Source organism: Giraffa tippelskirchi, chromosome 3, assembly GCF_054371585.1.
Source record: "Giraffa tippelskirchi isolate mGirTip1 chromosome 3, T2T-mGirTip1v1.2.pri, whole genome shotgun sequence".
Classification (NCBI taxonomy): domain Eukaryota; kingdom Metazoa; phylum Chordata; class Mammalia; order Artiodactyla; family Giraffidae; genus Giraffa; species Giraffa tippelskirchi.
The window spans coordinates 107,523,103-107,543,001 of record NC_137277.1 but is presented as its reverse complement, the minus strand read 5'-3'; the positions used below and the strand labels follow the sequence as shown (position 1 = coordinate 107,543,001).

Genomic DNA, 19,899 nt, shown 5'->3' with positions numbered 1-19,899 from the left:
CAGAAGTGCACACTTAGTTCTGGAATCATTGCTGCAAATTTTTCTACAGATTGTAGGAGAGGTCACCATGTCATTAATTGGGTTCCCCACATTTTCAGAACAGAAAGTTGAGACCCAGGAAAGTTAACTTTCTTGTGGCCTTATAGCATCCTCTGCACCATTTTTCTCTTATCTCTTAGAAGTATCCTTTCTATAGTTTCTAGAAACTCAAGATCTTATCACCTCCCTGAGACTAATTACAACCATAGCAGTAACACCCCCGGGACACAGTTTCAGGGCTGCAATTGTTTCCATAGCACTGTGCACTTAATAAATTTTTCTAGGCTTCAAGGCCTGATTGCCTGGAGCACTGTCATATTCAGAGTGGTATTCAGTATGAGGTTATAATATTTCTTTCTCAACAATAGGAGATAAACTAAATGTACCTTTCAGTATATCCATGGGGATGAAGTCTTTGAACAGGTTAAGGGATTGTAGTTGTCAACTTACCGTGTCTTGCCATTGTTTATTTGGTTGGTTAAAAGAAAAATTGGTTAATAACATTTTAACTCTTGAAAGGACTTTGCCTGAGTGCTGCCTTTTTCTTAGGTTAATGCCTTTCATGCTAGCTGTATTTCACCAAGTGTCTCCATTAAGAAATTGCATAAATCCTGCTTTTGGAGTAAAGTTCCATATGGAAGATGACACATCTCTGTGATGTCATAAGTTCCTGAGGGGGTTTTCTAAAGGGTTTTGCTGAAGGCAAGAATATTCAGTCTGGGTGTCCCCATTTCCTCTTTTTGTTTTATTCTGTGCAGCTGTGTTGGAAGCAAGCAGAGGAAGTAACCAAAAGTGGATCTGGATTAGAATGGTTCTTGAACTTCCCTTTCCAGCATCTGTCTGACTATGGGGCAATTCAGACAGGAGGCAGCCTCACAAACAGCCCTTTGTCAGAACTAACAGCATGTGTTTCTTCTAAGAAATGCCCTTTTGCCTAAAGTGAGTTTTAAAAACTGTGGCTAATCTAAAGTAGAAGTGTTTGACCTTCATTGGAGTACACTAGTGGTGGTAATGTCCCCAGTTCCTCAAAGTGAAAACAGATGTTTGCAGTGAGAGGTTGACACTGCAAAAAGTATTTTAGATTCACGTAAAAATATCCTTAATAAAAGAATAGTTTTTTTGAAGAAGAAACAAAAAGCCCATGGCCCATGTTTTCACCATTTTCACAGACTTTTCCATTTTTCTGATTCCAATGTGATAATTATTTAAACTTATGTTGACTCAGTGAAGCATCTTTGGTTGTTTTAGTGTTAGAAGGTTATTAGAAGATGGCAACATCTTGAGATGCTACATTAAATTTTAGTCAGTCATCTATTTTTTTCCCATAATCTCATTTTCTTAACTCATACAGCATTCTTTTGATATTTAGGTTGATTTCTTATTGTGACTTTGTTCAACCTGGATTAGCCAGACAAGATTTCATATTTTAGAATGCTCATTGTGACTTTTACCTTGTAAGTCTCATCACCTCTGTTTTCTTACGTACATTCAGTTCAGTTCAGTCACTCAGCTGTGTCCAACTCTTTGCGACCCTGTGGACCACAACATGCCAGGCTTCCCTGTCCATCACCAACTCCCGGAGCTTGCTCAAACTCATGCCCATTGAATCGGTGATGTCATTCAAACATCTCATCCTCTGTCGTCCCCTTCTCCTCCTTCCTTCAATCTTTCCCAGCATCAGGGTCTTTTCCAATGAGTCCGTTCTTCACATCAGGTGGCCAAAGTGTTGGAGTTTCAGCTTCAGCATCAGTCCTTCCAAGGAATATCCATGATTGATTTCCTTTAGCGTTGACTGATCTGATCTCCTTGCAGTCCAAGGGACTCTCAAGAGTCTTCTCCAACACCACAGTTCAAAAGCACCAATTCTTCTGTGCTCAGCTTTCTTATAGTCCACCTCTCACATCCATACATGACTACTGAAAACACCGTAGCTTTGACTAGATGGACCTTTGTCAGCGAAGTAACGTCTCTGCTTTTTAATATGCTGTCTAGGTTTGTCATAGCTTTTCTTCCAAGGAGCAAGCATCTTTTAATTTTGTGGCTGCAGACACCATCTGCAGTGATTTTGGAGCCCAAGAAAATAAAGCCTGTCACTGTTTCCACTGTTTCCCCATCTATTTGCCATGAAGTGGTGAGAACAGAGGCCATGATCTTCATTTTTTGAATGTTTGATTTTAAGCCAACTTTTTCATGCTCCTCTTTCACTTCCATCAAGAGGCTCTTTAGTTCTTCTTTGCTTACTTATCTCTGACTCCTAATTCAGAAATTACTGCTTTGACAAAATTTATGTTTTCATTTTTGGTTGTTTTTGTTTGGTTTTGCTTTGTTTCATTGACTATAGTTAAGGCAATGATAGGTGTTTATTTATTCCATGTCTTTGTCGTCTTTGGGCAAATTCTGTAGCTGAACCACTCCCCACCAAACATGCATATACATAGATGACGGCCCTGAAGCATGTCTCTACTTCAGGGAGATATAGTTTTAACCTGTAACAAGTCTTCCAACTCAAAACACCCAGGTTATTAGTCCTGCAGTCACTTTAATCAGTGGAGTTTCTCACAATCTGTTTCAGGGCCTAGTGGTTGGGATTGTATCTATGTAGTAGCCATGCTGTGAGTAACGTGCTTGCTGAAATGTGTATGAGTGGCTTTGACTTCTCTGATTGCATGGAGGAAGGGAAGGAGAGAGAGGGGTGAAGCTCTGTGACCATCTGATTCCCATGGAAGTTTTCCTTGTTTGCTGCTGGAGCACTATAAGGCAAATGCTACTCTTTTTAAGAAATCCCAGCTGCAGACAGAGCTGCTGACCACAATAGAGGCTGTTGCCAAAGCACTCTGTTGGAGTGCTGCTATGGCCCAGAAATAGTTGCAAACAAGCAGATGTTTGCAAAAAAAGTTGGGGATGGGTGGTAGAAATTAAAGCTTATGAAAAGTTTTAAGAGAAATGGAATTGCACCTATGGTTATGTCTATATAAACACTGTTTGCAGGTTTAAAGACCAAGTCTGCACTACTGATCATATTGTTCAGGCTGGGTTGGGGAAACATGTCCCTCAGCTTTAATGACATCAGGTCTTATTGGTGGCTGTGTGCTACTTTATTTTAAAAAACCCACATACTGTTAAAAAAAAAGTCATTTATAGTTAATAATTTGGTTACTTTGTTCAGAGAAGGTAAACTTTGATATTATAGCTGTGGGCAGGACACACAGGTTGTCAGGTTGCTTTTGTTCCATTTTATGTTGCTAGTCTCTGTGTCTTTGGGGAAATACCTTCACATTCATTGTTTTCAGTTTGCTGTGACTCTAAGCATGTCATTAATCTCAGACTGTGAACAGAATATGGCAATGGGAGGGGAAAAGCATATGGCTAGATGTCTCAGTATCATGCTTCAAGCTGCAGGCATGACCCTGGGGTGACGACACACACTGATGGAGATCAGGATGCAGATCTTCCACTGCAAAATGAGTTAGAAGAGAGAGATTTTTGGTGAATAGCCATTAAGAGGCTTTTAAGGAATCAATAAATAACACTCCTTTTTTCCCCCTCCTGATATTGGAACCTATTGAAAAAGAAGATAGAAGCCAAACAAAAAAAGAGACCAAAATAATAATTTTTATGTATAAAAGTGGCATCAGAGAATACAATTTACTGTGTGGCCAAATGGACATTTAGTATTTTCTTTACTTTCCATAATGGATTTAATCTAGCACTCAAAACTGCTGGAATTCCTTTTGCAGGGATGAGGACAGCCCACATGGTTGAGAGCAAAATACAATGCCCTCTCTGTACAGTCAGCCAGCTCGGTAAGGGAGCACAGCCCACAGGAGGCTTCTCCCAAACTCACATCCTACTGATTCACTCATCCTCCCAGAGGGAAGTGTGGGAAAGGACTCAGGAGAGAGGCCCAGGGAAAAAGAGGAGGAAGTTCCTCATAGAAATATGAGGCAAGAAAAGTTGAGACCCCTCCCCCTTAACATCCATAAGCAGCATAAAGAGAGGGGAGAGTGTGAATCATAACTGGTGCAGAGAGAAAGGTCAGCACCTTAGAAGTTCTAAGAGGGAGGTAGACAATGAGCCCACTGGATATAGGGGTAAAAATAGGTAAGAGCAAGAATGTGTGGAGAATAGAAACCAGTGTTTATGGCCGTTTTTGATGGTTCACATGGGCAAATAGGAGGCTGAATGGCACATTTGATAGGTTTAAAGGGCTTAAAGTACAAAAGAGTCCAAGTTCTATTGAGGGGCAGATTGTGATGGATCTTTCTTATTTGGAAGCCCAAAGGGCTGCACCCTAGGAGAAAGGGTAAACTAAATATAAACAGGTTCTCAGAGGAACTGCAGCTCATTTTAAGATCCCTTTGAGCATGATCCCAGAATTCTGGTGATAACAGGCAACTGACAAGTGAACACAAATACTTTCTGATAGAAGATAACACCATCCTAATCCTCAATTTATTTATACAAACAATATTACAAATAAAATGTCTTGTACATAGTAAAAAGTATCAATACATACGCAGAGACAAGATAACCTTAATAGGAGTGAATGAAAATACCAAATAATAGAAATAGATCTTCAGGGTTCCAGATATTGATGTTATCGGATATAGATATTTAAAATAACTATCCTTGACCAGAATTGAAAGAGACACATGTACCACAGTGTTCATTGCAGCACTGTTTATAATAGCCAGGACATGGAAGCAACCTAGATGTCCATAGCAGATGAATGGATAAGAAAGCTGTGGTACATATACACAATGGAATATTACTCAGCCATTAAAAAGAACACATTTGAATCAGTTCTAATGAGGTGGATGAAACTGGAGCCTATTATAGAGAGTGAAGTAAGTCAGAAAGAAAAACACCAATATAGTATACTAACACATCTATATGGAATTTAGAAAGATGGTAACAATAACCCTATATGCGAGATAGCAAAAGAGACACAGATGCATAGAACAGTCTTTTGGACTCTGTGGGAGAAGGCGAGGTGGGATGATTTATGAGAATAGCATTGAAACATGTGTATTATCATATGTGAAACAGATCACCAGTCCAGGTTCGATGCATGAGACAGGGTGCTCAGGGCTGGTGCACTGGGATGACCCAGAGGGATGGGATGGGGAGGGAGGTGGGAGGGGGGTTCAGGATGGGGGACACATGTACACCCATGGCTGATTCATGTCAATGTATGGCAAAAACCACTACAATATTGTAAAGTAATTGGCCTCCAATTAAAGAAATTAAAAAAAATAACTATCCTTTTTATTGTTCAAGGAGAAAAGAGAGAAGACTGAGCATTCTGGCAGGAAAAAAATAGGAACTTTAAAAAGTAATCATATTGAAGTTCTAAGTTTCAAAATACAGTAACTCAAATTAGGAACTTAATGAATGGGTTTATTTGCAGATTAGATGCAACAAAGGGAGGAACTGGTGAGATGGAATATAGGTCAGAATAAATTATACAGAATGACTCATGGAGAGACTAATGGAATGGAATAAACAGAAAAGAGAATAAGAGAAGAAACAATAAGCAAATGAAAAATATGTAATTGAAATTTCAAAAGAAAAGGAGAGAGAAAACAGGACAAGAACAGTATTTGAAAAGAGAATAGCTGAGAACTTTTGAAAACAGATGAAAGAGACGTTACATAGCCCTGAAAATCCTGGGCAGCATAAATACAAAGAAGGATTATCTTTTTACATAATAATAAAATTGTTGATTAGGAAAGGCAAACAAACTTTAAATCAAGTGAGGGCAAGATTCTTGTCAGTTGTGAGAAAGCAAAGTAAACATAAAAGATCAATAGTAGTGCTGAGAGCATATAACAGAATCTTCAAAGTCTTGATATCTGATTGAAAAAAAATAAAAACAACTACCAACCAATAAATAAACTACCAACCTTGTAGAAACTATGCTTAGAAAATTAAAGTGAAGTGAAAACATTTTTAGTTAAGCAAAAATAAAAATACTTTTCCACCAGCAGATCCACAATGAAAGAACTATTAGTGAGTATTCTTCTTTAGACAGAAGAAAAATAACTCCATGTGGAAGCTTGGAGATACTCCCAAGAGAAACAAAAATGGTAAATATATCATTCAATAAATTAGTGTTATCTGTGTAAAAATAATAAACTTTTATGTCATTTAATATATAGAGAAATAATTAAATTATGACAATGTCATATAAACTGAGAGAATGAAGTCAAGTGTTTTAAGAGTCTCACATTGTCTAAGGAGAGGGTAAAATACCAATTAATGCATTTTATAAGTCTCTAATGTAAGCACTGAAAAAGAAGTAAAAAAACATATAACTTCCAAGCTAATGGAGAGAGGTGGTAAAGTAATAGAAAATAATCCAAGAAGAAGAAAAGAAGCAAATAAATAACTAAATAAAACAAAGCAAAGACACGGAACACATAGGATAAATAGTAAGAAGCAAGTAATACAGTAGATTCAAATTTTACTTGGAAAGGTAAAGTTGAATAACTAAAACAATTTTGATAAAGAATAAAGTGAGAGAAATTAGTCCACCTGATTTCAAGACTTACTATATAGCTAGAATAATCAAGACTGTCTGGTATTGGCATAGGGCTGATATTTAGATCAATTAAACAGAATAGAGAACCTAAAACCCACACAAATGTAGGCAATTGATGTTTAACAAAGACACAGAAGCAATTCAAGAGTTGAAGCCTATTTTTTTTTAACAAATGGTGCTAAATCAATTGGATATACATTCACCCTCACCCCAATAAAAATGAACCTAAACCTTATACAAAAGTTAGCCTGATTGATCACAGATTTAAATGCAAACATATGGATTAAAGATCTAAATGAAAGACCAGAAACTATAAAACTTCTAGAGGAAAACATAGGCAAAACACTCTCTGACATAAACCACAGCAGGATCCTCTATGACCCACCTCACAGAACATTGGAAATAAAAGCAAAAATAAACAAATGGGACCTAATTAAACTTAAAAGCTTTTGCACAACAAAGGAAACTATAAGCAAGGTGAAAAGACAGCCTTCAGAATGGGAGAAAATAATAGCAAATGAAGCAACGGACAAACAATTAATCTCAAAAATACACAAGCAACTTCTGCAGCTGAATTCCAGAAAAAGAAACGACCCAATCAAAAAGTGGGCCAAAGAACTAAACAGACATTTCTCCAAAGAAGACATACAGATGGCTAACAAACACATGAAAAGATGTTCAGCATCACTCATTATCAGAGAAATGCAAATCAAAACCACAATGAGGTACCATTTCACGCCCATCAGAATGGCTGCTATCCAAAAGCATTAAATGCTGGAGAGGGTGTGGAGAAAAGGGAACCCTCTTACACTGTTGGTGGGAATGCAAACTAGTACAGCCACGATGGAGAACAGTGTGGAGATTCCTCAAAAAAATGGAAATAGAACTGCCATATGACCCAGCAATCCCACTGCTAGGCATACACACTGAGGAAACCAGAATTGAAAGAGACACATGTACCCCAATGTTCATTGCAGCTCTGTTTATAATAGCCAGGACATGGAAGCAGCCTAGATGCCCATCAGCAGATGAATGGATAAGGAAGCTGTGGTACATATACACGATGGAATATTACTCAGCCATTAAAAAGAATATATTCGAATCAGTTCTAATGAGGTGGATGAAACTGGAGCCTATTATACAAAGTGAAGTAAGCCAGAAAGGAAAACATCAATACAGTATACTAACACATATATATATGGAATTTAGTAAATCAGTAAAGATAACCCTGTATGTGAGACATCAAAAGAGACACAGATACATAGAACAGTATTATGGACTCTATCGGAGAGGTGGGGGTGGGATGATATGGGAGAATGCCACTGAAGCATGTAAATTATCATATGTGAAATGAATCGCCAGTCCAGGTTCAATGCATGATACAGGGTGCTCAGGGCTGTGCACCGGGATGACCTGGAGGGATGGTATGGGGAGGGAGGTGGGAGGGGGGCTCTGGAAGGAGAACACATGTACACCCATGGTCAATTCATGTCAACATATGGCAAAACCAATACAATATTGTAAAGTTAAAAAACAGATAAATAAACTAATTTAGAAAAAACTATATAGAGGGTAGAAGTTAACATAGGATAAAATATTTAGGAGATAGGGCATTGGGAAGAGTTCTTAGACATGACACCTAAAGATCCATAAAAGAAAAAAGGCAAAAATCAATTACCTTTCATCATAATTAAAAACTTTTGCTATGCAAAAGACAACATGAAGATGAAAAGACAAGCTACTGACTGGGAAGAAATATTTGCAAACCATGTATCTTACAAAGAACTCATCTAGAATACAGGTGAACTCTGGAAACTCAACTGTAAAACAATCCAGTTAGAAAATGGGCAAAAGATATGAAGAGGCGTTTTCACCAAGAGGATATATGAATAGCAAGTAAGCATATGAAAAGATGTTCAACATGACTGGACATTAGGAACGTGCAAATAAGGATGAAGATGAGACATCACTACATACCTATTAGAATTGCAAAAATAAAAAAAATGACAGCATCAAATACTGGCAAGTATGTTGAGAAACAGATATCATACATGAGAATGTAATATGTTACAGCCACTTTGAGAGATTGTTTGGCAGTTTTTAAAAAATTAAGCATGCATGTACCATACCTGTTATCAATTGCATTGCTGGGTATTTGTCTCAGAGAAATGAAAGCATATTTCCACACAAAAATCTACATATGATTGTGCATAGCAGTTTCGTTTGTGATAGCCAAAAACTGGGTAAAACCAAAATATCCTTTGATAGGTAAGTGGTTAAACAAACTTGATACATTCATACCATGGAGTCCTACTCAGCAATAAAAGAAGAAACTATTGATACATGTAATAATTTGCATGAATCAAGGGGATTAATGCTTGTTGAAAAAAGATCTCAGAAGGGTTACACACTACATGATTCCACTTATATGACATTCTCAAAATTACAAATTCATAAAGATGGAAAGTAAATTAGTGTTTGCCATGGTTTAGGGTGGCTGTGACTGTAAAGGAGTAGCAAGAAGGAAACCTTTGTGTTGATGGGACAGTTCTGTTTTGTTTGCAACTGGTTACATAAACCTATACAGGTGATAAAACTATATATTGTGTACACACAATATACAGTATAAAGTTCCTGGTTTGGATATTATAGTTTAATTATATAAAGTATAAACTGAATGTAGTGTACAAGAATCCTTTCTTTACTATCTTTACAACATCTTATGAATCTATAATTATTTCAAAGTGTAAAGTTAAAAAACTACACACATTTATCAATAATTATATTAAATGAAGTGGGTTAAATGCTCCAATTATAAAACAAAAATTACCTGACTAGATTTTTGTTTTTTTAAGCCAAAACTTGTTTACAAGGGGTATTTTAAAAACATTAAGATACAGAAAGTTTGACTGTGAAAGGGTGGACTCAGTAATTAAAGAAAGGTGGTATAACTGTATTATTATATAAAAATAGTTGAAGCAAATACTGCTTATGAATAATCATATGGTTTTAGAGATCTGTTCTTTTGGGTATTTATCTGTTTTAAAGAATCTGCCTGCAATGCAGGAGACCTGGGTTTGATCCCTGGGTCAGAAAGATCCCCTGGAGAAGGGAATGGCTACCCACTCCAGTATTCTTGCCTAGAGAACTCCATGGACGGAGGAGTCTGGTTGGCTACAGTCCATGGGGTTGCAAACGGTCAGACACGACTGAGCAACTAGCACTTTCACTTTTTCTGGTGTTTTAAAATTAGCCAGACCATAATATTACTATGACTGACATAAAAAACAAGCAAAAATTCATGCCTCACTAAAGATGGAATACAACCATCTCTCTCTCTCTCTCTCTCTCTCTCACACACACACACACACACACATACACACCCCATGTTATAAGAGTTGAACATCAACTTAATTTTTAAGTAACTTAAAAACCGGTACTGCATTATTGTGGTTCATCTCATGACTGTTTCCTAACACTCTAACCTAGTGTATTCTATACAGATGATTTTGTTTTGTTTTCTTTTCTTTTATTGTCTGGTTCTTTTTGTACCTGCCCTATGGACTAAGTGTTCAACAACCTTTGGGGAATAGTATATATCCTATTGTTTTAAGCTTGCTTGTTTATTCTCCTGTTTTATTAGTATCCATGTCTAGATTTCGTAAGTGCCTCTATTGATTTTGTACTTAACACTTCTGGTATCGTAAAACTGTTCAGAAAACTGCACTGTTATTAAAATGCAGAAAGTAAATGGATCTCTGGGAAGAGGAATATTCAGTGAACATCTAGAGAAGGAACTAAAGAGTCTTTATAACCATACATAAAAACAGCCATTTTGCATGTTAAAATCAGCTTACTCCTGGGCAATCTTTCCCGTGGATAATATTTTTTTTCCCCTGAGAAACTCTCAAAATAATGATCCATCATGAAGAAACCCTATTTGAAAACAAAAGTGCAAAAAGATCCTCTGAGATTTAAATGCCATATAAATTTATCTTTATATTTCTACTGCTTAAATACTAACTGCTACTTCTCAACTCAGGAGCAAGGTGTTTACTGTTAATATTATTATTAATAATAACTTGAAGATATGATTAATTAGACCATTTTATATTCTTGTTAAGTTTTATATTTCATAAGGCAATTCTCATAAACATTTTTATATTTGATCTTCACGATGTGCTAAGAATTATTCATGGCCATAGTTGTTATTCCCATTTGGAGAAAAGGAAACTAAGATTCAGGGGTGTTGCCTGCCTTACTCTAAACCACACAATGTATTCAGTGGCACAACTTGGTCTCAGATCCAGTCTTCATGCCTCCTAGCTCAGTACTGTGTTTCCCTTGTCACAGTGCCTTCCTTCCTTTGGTGATACAAGGCCAGTGGGTCCTGCTTTTTTAAGAGGATTATCTCAGGAAGAATGCATATACTCCTCTCTGGCACCTTCCTCATTCTATGCTCCTGCTTCAGGCTTCCTTTCCCAGGGAAGCCCATAGTGTATGGGGACCATACTGTAATCTGCCTGCTATGAATTTGTCTTCCTTCAGCACATTTATATGGTTGTTTCTGCAGCAGCATGTGATCCCATGGCAAATTCATGGCAGGCTGATTGCTGTTTTTCTTTGCCTCTCAGTGTCAGTTGAAGCCAAATCGGTTAAATAAAATCCAAATCAGGCAGAGTGCAGTGCCAAGCACAGCCCAGATGAAAAGCCCTGACTTTGAAAATAAGATTGGCCATGTTATCAGCACTGAATATTCTGATAAAATTTCACTGATGAAATGCAATTAAAGACTGCTGGGGAATAGGAATGAAAACAAAGTGTTGGTTTTATTCTCAGTTTTAAAAAGAAGACAGCTTTATTTGGATTCACATCCTAGTCTAATTATTGATTTCATCATCACAAATGAAAAACAGAAGGACTATAAGGAACTTAAGATCCAATAAAAAACATAGAAAAAAAAAAGTGGGGAGGGAGTAGAAGGAATGTGGAGAAACTGTATACAAGGAATATAAAGAAGAGCCACTTTCAGAAGAACTTTTTCTAACTGGGAAAAATAAAGGCTGCAGTCACTTGCATTTCAAAAATTTCTGTGCATTCAAAGCCAGGTGCCTGTCTTAAAATGAAGCTTGAGAGTTTCACAATGACCAGGATGCAGCTAAGCTATTTCTGGACGATGGGATTCATCTAGCATTGTAGGGTGGCCTTGTGCACACAAAACACTTAAAAAGTCATTTTTTCTCTGACTAATTTATACGTTAAAAATAAACTGCCTTAGAAGGGTCTGCTTTTTAGGGGTGACTTTTGAAGGGTCTGGGCTTTTAACAATTCTATAGCAGAATTTGCTATGTTATATACAGAGTCAGCCTTTGATATGCGTAGAACTTAGACAAAGTCAAACAGAACTCCAAAGCAGATAAATCAGGAAAGCAATTTATGAAAGTAAGGCACAAGCTTTAATAAAAGAAGCTGAGATTTTTTGAAGGGAAATTTGGAAAGTAGGGAGAGTTAGTCATAGGAGTATAATAAAGAGTAGGTTAGACTAACCACTGAACTGGCCGTTGCCCAGATCCCTTCAGTTGGGCTGTGTTTCCCAACTTCAGTTCAGTTCAGTTCAGTTGCTCAGTCATGTCCGACTCGTGGCAACCGCATGAATCGCAGCACGCCAGGCCTCTCTGTCCATCACCAACTCCTGGAGTTTACCCAAACTCACGTCCATCAAGGCAGTGATGCCATCCAGCCATCTCATCCTCTGTCATCCCCTTCTCCTCCTGCCCCTAATCCTTCCCAGCATCAGGGTCTTTCGCAATGAGTCAACTCTTCGCATGAGGTGGCCAAAGTATTGGAGTTTCCGCTTCAACATCAGTCCTTCCAATGAACAACCAGGACTGATCTCCTTTAGGATGGACTGGTTGGATCTCCTTGCAGTCCAAGGGACTCTCAAGAGTCTTCTCCAACACAGTTCAAAAGTATCAATTCTTCGGCACTCAGCTTTCTTCACAGTCCAACTCTCACATCCACACGTGACCACTGGAAAAATCATAGCCTTGACTCAATGGACCTTTGTCGGCAAAGTAATGTCTCTGCTTTTTAATATGCTGTCTAGGTTGGTCATAATTTTCCTTCCAAGGAGTAAGCCTCCTTTAATTTCATGGCTGCAGTCACCATCTGCAGTGATTTTGGAGCCCAGAAAAATAAAGTCTGACACTGTTTCCATGGTTTCCCTATCTATTTGCCATGAAGTGATGGGACTGGATGCCATGATCTTAGTTTTCTGAATGTTGAACTTTAAGCCAACTTTTTCACTCTTCTGTTTCACCTTCCTCAAGAGGCTCTTTAGTTCTTCACTTTTTGCCATAAGGGTGGTGTCATCTGCATATCTGAGGTTATTGATATTTCTCGCCGCAATCTTGATTCCAGCTTGTGCTTCCTCCAGCCCAGCATTTCTCATGATGTACTGTGCATATAAGTTAAATAAGCAGGGTGACAATATACAGCCTTGATGTACTCCTTTACCTATTTGGAACCAGTCTGTTGTTCATGTCCAGTTCTAACTGTTGCTTCCTGACCTGCATACAGGTTTCTCAAGAAGCAGGTCAGGTGGTCTGGTATTCCCATCTCTTTCAGAATTTTCCACAGTTTCTTGTGATCCACACAGTCAAAGGCTTTGGCATAGTCAATAAAGCAGAAATAGATGTTTTTCTGGAACTCTCTTGCTTTTTCGATGATCCAGCGGATGTTGGCAATTTGATCTCTGGTTCCTCTGCCTTTTCTAAAACCAGCTTGAACATCTGGAAGTTCACGGTTCACGTATTGCTGAAGCCTGGCTTGGAGAATTTTGAGCATTACTTTACTAGCATGTGAGATGAGTGCAATTGTGCGGTAGTTTGAGCATTCTTTGGCATTGCCTTTCTTTGGGATTGGGGTGAAAACTGACCTTTTCCAGTCCTGTGGCCACTGCTGAGTTTTCCAAATTTGCTGGCGTATTGAGTGCAGCACTTTCACAGCATCATCTTTGAGGATTTGAAATAGCTCAACTGGAATTCCATCACCTCCATTAGCTTTGTTAGTAGTGATGCTTCAGTCACTCTCAAAACATGTCCTTGATTTTTTCCATATCACCCTTCAAACTGCTCAGTATTTTTATTTAATCTTTTTATTTGAATTTCTTTAAAGCAATTTTATTTGACATATCATAAATGGAGAACCATTAATACCTGATATAGACAGAAAGAAGTATAAAAGGAAATATAATAACAATTCCATTAAATTCTAGCAGTATATACTATTGCTTGTGGTAAATTCTAAGTTTGAGGCCTCACCTTTTTGTTCTTGCCAGAAAAGGAAATAAAGATGCAGCTGTTGTTGTTCAGTCGCTAAGTCGTGTCTGATTCCTTGTGTCCCCATGGACTACAGCACTCCAGGCTCCACTGTCCTGCACTGTTTCTCAGAGTTTGCTCAAATTCATGTCCATTAAACGGTGATGTGGTAGAGGAGTTTTCAACTTATGTCATCATTAAACAGATTCTCTTTCTTTGATGTAGTCTGACGGTTTAAAGGAACACTGTACATTGAAGAATAGTTTTAATTTGTGAATAAGTACTGTTGTTACTGTTTGGTGGTTTGTTTTTTATTTCAAGCAACAAAAACCATTATTAGGAGAACATGAAGTAAATGACTGTAAGTATTCATGTAAATAATATGAACTGATCCCTGTAAAGTCATTTCCAAATATCATTGCCTGGGTGAATCAGGCCCACTCTCCACCCCTCCCCATGTACAATTTGCATCCTACAAATCAAGATTTAAAGGGTCAAAACAGGAAGCCTAATTGATTTAGAGAATGCTTCAATTTCTTGAATAGTGAGGCAGGGTGTTTGAGCAACTGTTCCCCAGGAATGTGTGCAATAAGAGTATGATCCTTAATTTTGTGTGTCAACTTGATTGGGCTGTGGGATGTCCAGATAGCTAGTTAAACACTGTTTCTGGGTTTGTCTGTAAGAATGTTTCAGCAAGAGATTACCATTTGAATTGGTGGATTGAGTAAAGTAGGTGACCTTCCCCAGTGTGGTTGAGCATCACCCAATCTGGTGAAAGCCTAGATAGGGCAAAAGATGGAAGAAGCTTGAGTTTACTCTGCAAATTATGTGATAATGTTTACATTATGACATTTAATGTCTTTTGCTGCAATAGTAACTGTTGAATATAACTCCATTGCAGTACTCGAAGATGATATATATACACACATATATGTATGTGTATATAAAATTCTTGGTTAAACTTGACAATTAATAATTCCAGTTGCCTTAGTCTCAGTAGAGTAATTCTCCAAATTGAAATTAATTTAAAATCACCTAAGAACTATAATATTTCAATAAAAACTTTAAATTTGTGAGTAGAAAATAAATTATGTAAAGTTCTTAATTATATCAATATAATTAATGATTGTACTGAAAAGAAGTAAAAATTAATTTTTCTGGAAAATGTATAATAATTATGCTGATGCTGAAGTTGCTCAGTCGTGTCCGACTCTTTGTGACCCCATGGACTTGAGCCTAATAGACTCCTCCGTCCATGGAATTTTCCAGGCAAGAATACTGGAGTGGGTTGCCATTTCCTTCTCCAGGAGATCTTCCCAACCCAGGGATCGAACCTGGGTCTCCTGCATTGTAGGCAGATGCTTTACGATCTGAGCCAAGAGGGAAGTGTATAATAATTATGATATAGACCTTATTTTATTTTTTATCTATTCCAACACATACCCAAACACATGCAATGATATTTTAATTTAGGCATCTTTATATTTTATTAAATTTCAGTCATATAAAACTGACAGATTTATAAATATTCTAAAATATTTGGTTCTGTAAAATTAAAGAAAACCCAAATGAATGTTTTGGCCAACCCAATATTATTATTTTAAAGATAAAATTTTCCTAAGTAGTATATTTCAGTCAATAACTACTTGTGACTTGCAAGTTTTAAATACGTAGCACTTTGAAATATTTGTTGTTGTTGTTCAGTAGCTCAATCTTGTCCGACTCTTTGCAACCCCATGGACTGCAGCATGACGGTTTCTCTGTCCTTCACCATCTCGCAGAGCTTGCTCAAAGTCATGTCCGTTGAGTCAGTGATGCTATCCAACCAACTCGTCTTCTGTCATCTCCTTCTCCTCCTGCCTTCAATCTTTCCCAGCATCAGGATCTTTTCTAATAAGTTGGCTCCTATTTTCAGGTGACCAAAGTATTCGAGCTTCAGTTTCAGCATCAGTCCTTCTAATGAATATTCAGGATTGATTTCCTTTAGGATTGACTAGTTTAACCTCCTTACAGTCTAAGGGAATCTCAAGAGTCTTTTCCAACACCACAGCTCAAAAAGATTAATTTTTCGGCGTTCAGCATTCTTTATGTTCCAACTCTCACATCCATATATGTCTACTGGAAAAACCATAGATTGGACTAGATGGACCTTTGTTGGCAAATTAATGTCTCTGATTTTTAATGTGCTGTCTAGGTTGGTCATAGCTTTTCTTCCAAGGAGCAAGGGCCTTTTAATTTCATGTCTGCAGTCACCATCTGCAGTGATTTTGGAGCCCAAGAAAATAGTCTGTCACTGTTGTCTTTGTTTCCCCACTGTTTGACATAAAGTAATGGGACTGGATGCCATGATCATGATCTTAGTTTCTTGAATGTTGAGTTTTAAGCCAGCTTTTTCACTCTCCTCTTTCACCCTCATCAACAGGCTCTTTAGTTTCTCTTCATTTTCTACCATTAGAGTGGTATCATCTGCATAGCTGAGGTTGATGATATTTCTCCCAGCAATCTTGACTCTAGACTGTGCTTCATCCAGCCTGGCATTCCACATGATGTACTCTGCATATAAGTTAAATAAGCAGGGTGACAGTATGCAGCCTTGATGCACTCCTTTCCCAATTTGGAACCAGTCTGTTATTCCACGTTCTGTTCTAACTGTTGCTTTTTGACCTGCATACAGGTTTCTCAGGAGTCAGGTGAGATAGTCTGGTATTCCCATCTCTTTCAGAATTTTCCACAGTTTGTTGTGATCCACACAGTCAAAGGCTTTGGCATTGTCAATGAAACAGAAGTAGGTGTTTTCCTGGAACTCTCTTAGTTTTTCAATGATCCAATGAATGTTGGCAATTTGATCTCTGGTTCCTCTGCCTTTTCTAAATCCAGCTTGAACATCTGGAAGTTCTCATTTCACTTACTGTTGAAGCCTGGCTTGGAGAATTTTGAGCATTACTTTGCTAGCATGTGAAATGAGTGCAATTGTGTGGTAGTTTGAACATTCTTTGGCATTGCCCTTCTTTGGGATTGGAATGAAAACTGACCTTTTCCAGTCCTGTGGCCAGTGCTGAGTTTTCCAGATTTGCTGGCATATTGAGTGAAGCACTTTCACAGCATCAACTTTTAGGATTTGAAATAGCTCAGGTGGAAGTCCATCACCTTCACTAGCTTTGTTTGTAGTGATGCTTCCTAAGGGCCACTTGAATTCATACTCCAGGATGTCTGGCTCTAGGTGAGGGATCACACCATCATGGTTATCTGAATCATTAAAATCTTTTTTGTATAGTTCTTCTGTATATTCTTGCCACCTCTTTCTAATATTTTCTGCTTCTGTTAAGTTCATACCCCTTCTATACTTTATTGTAACCATCTTTGCATGAAATATTCCCTTGGTATCTCTAATTTTCTTAAAGAGATTTCTTGTCTTTCCCATTCTATTGTTTTCCTCTATTTCTTTGCATTGTTCACTTAAAAAGGCTTTCTTATCTCTCTTTGCTATTCTTTGGAACTCTACATTTGATGGGTATATCTTTCCTTTTCTCCTCAAATATTTGGAACAAGACTATAGAGAGACAATAGCAAATTTAATCAAAAGAGAGCAAGATGAAGGGAAAAATAGATAAAACAAGAAACTAATAAAATATAGAACAAACCTACCATTGAGAAAACTGAAAATATTGTTCTTTTAAAAGGTTATAAAATTGTAAATGCCTCATGCTATTGAGGAAGACAAATGAAAGAAGGCAAAAATGAACAATAACAGACATAAGTGGAGACGTCACTATAAATCCTATAAACATTAAAACCACGGTAAGGGAGTATTATCAGCAAACTTCAGATGAAATGTAGAAATTTCTAGGGGAAAAAAAAAACTTAACCAAAGTTTAATCAAGAGGAAATAACTGATTGAATTGTTGTTAACCATTAAGTATATTCATTTTGTAATTAAAATTACGCCCCCAAAGGAAGTTATAGGTTTAGTTGGCTTCACTCATGAGTTCTACCAAATATTTAAGGGAGAAATAATATCAATCTTACACAGACTTTTCCATAGAAAAAGAATGTCTTCCCAACTTATATGATGAAGCTAACATAACCCTGGTTCCAAAACCTAACAAAGATATTAGAGAAAAGAACAAAAATAAGGCAGTCTGACTCATGAAGCAAATCCTGCAGCATATGAAAAGTGTAATATATCACAAGCAATTTAGACTTATTCCAGTAATGCAAGGGTGATTTAATATTCAAGAGTCAGTCATTGCTATCCATCAAATTAACACAATAAAGAAGAGAAATGATATATATTCATCTCAGTAGACACTCCAACATACCATTTGATAGAATTCAGCATCCATTTGTGGTTCAAAATGACTAATTCTTTACTGTATCAAGAATAGAAAAAAAAATTCATTAGTCTAATAAATAATGTTTACAAAGTACTTAATGGTGAAATGTTGTAAGCTTTCTCTCAGATAGGCATACAACTTCTATTCAACAAAGTAATGGCAATATAATAAGCTAATAAAAAGAGATAAAGTATATAGTATTTAGAGCATAAGTTAAGCATACTGTTATTTGTGTTTGATCTGGCTGCATAATTAAGAAACCCAAAATATCTACACATGAATTATTGGAATGATAAATGAATTTAGTTAGCAAGGTTGATGTATAAAAGTCAATGTATAAAAATGAATTATTTCCATATAACAGCAAGAAACTCCAAAAGAAATTAAATAACTTTTCGATAGTCAACTCAGTTACCTAGTAATTTTAACTTATGAAAGATTAATTAATATGAATTACTATGCAATTATATGAGTTTTATTATATTCATAATTATTATATTCAAATTAATATAATAGATTCCCGACACATATGTGCATATGTATATTTATATATTATTGAGAGAAACTTAAGGAAACTTACAAGAGGGAAGGACACATAATGTTTATGTATAAGAAGATTCAGCATGAAGTCCAGAAAGAACAAGGTATATATGGACACTTAATTTATGATGTGTGATGTATAGCCTGATGGGGAAGGATAAGCTTTTCAAAAAGCGATATTAGTTTATCTAGATATTTTTCCAAATAAATACACAAATAGAAAGAAAAAAAGGAAAAATAGTTAACCCCTATCTCACACTGTACACAGAAATTAATTTCAGGTTCAGTTTAGTTCAGTCGCTCAGTCGTGTCCGACTCTTTGCGACCGCATGAATTGCAGCATGCCAGGTCTCCCTGTCCATCACCAACTCCCTGAGTCCACCCAAACCCATGTCCATCCAGTCAGTGATGCCATCCAGCCATCTCATCCTCTGTTGTCCCCTTCTCCTCCTGCCCCCAATCCTTCTCAGCATCAGGGTCTTTTCCAATGAGTCAACTCTTCACATGAGGTGGCCAAAGTATTGGAGTTTCCACTTCAACATCAGTCCTTCCAATGAACAACCAGGACTGATCTCCTTTAGGATGGACTGGTTGGATCTCCTTGCAGTCCAAGGGACTCTCAAAAGTCTTCTCCAACACCACAGTTCAAAAGCATCAATTCTTCGGCACTCAGCTTTCTTCACAGTCCAACTCTCACATCTACATATGACCGCTGGAAAAACCATATCCTTGACTCGATGGACCTTTGTTGGCAAAGTAATGTCTCTGCTTTTTAATATGCTGTCTAGGTTGGTCATAGTTTTCCTTCCAAGGAGTAAGCCTCCTTTAATTTCATGGCTGCAGTCACCATCTGCAGTGATTTTGGAGCCCAGAAAAATAAAGTCTGACACTGTTTCCACTGTTCCCCTATCTATTTCCCATGAAGTGATGGGACCAGATGCCATGATCTTAGTTTTCTGAATGTTGAGCTTTAAGCCAACTTTTTCACTCTCCTCTTTAACTTTCATCAAGAGGCTCTTTAGTTATTCTTCACTTTTTGCCATAAGGGTGGTTCATCTGCATATCTGAGGTTATTGATATTTCTCGCCGCAATCTTGATTCCAGCTTGTGCTTCCTCCAGCCC

General features: G+C 37.3%; 1 protein-coding gene and 1 long non-coding RNA gene across 15 annotated transcripts in view; one reads left to right on the top strand and one right to left on the bottom strand.

Annotated features, from left to right (window-relative positions):
* LOC145542948 (uncharacterized) overlaps positions 1-19,899 on the top strand; it is a 564,353-nt gene that overhangs the window by 223,832 nt on the left and 320,622 nt on the right. The window lies entirely within an intron of this gene.
* LOC145542949 (uncharacterized) overlaps positions 12,687-19,899 on the bottom strand; it is a 79,292-nt gene continuing 72,079 nt past the window's right edge. The window contains exons 6-8 of the long non-coding RNA XR_014080306.1: positions 18,222-18,272; positions 16,935-17,118; positions 12,687-14,147 (exon numbers count right to left, since the gene is read on the bottom strand). This is a non-coding gene — a long non-coding RNA (uncharacterized LOC145542949). The remainder of the gene's footprint in view (positions 14,148-16,934; positions 17,119-18,221; positions 18,273-19,899) is intronic.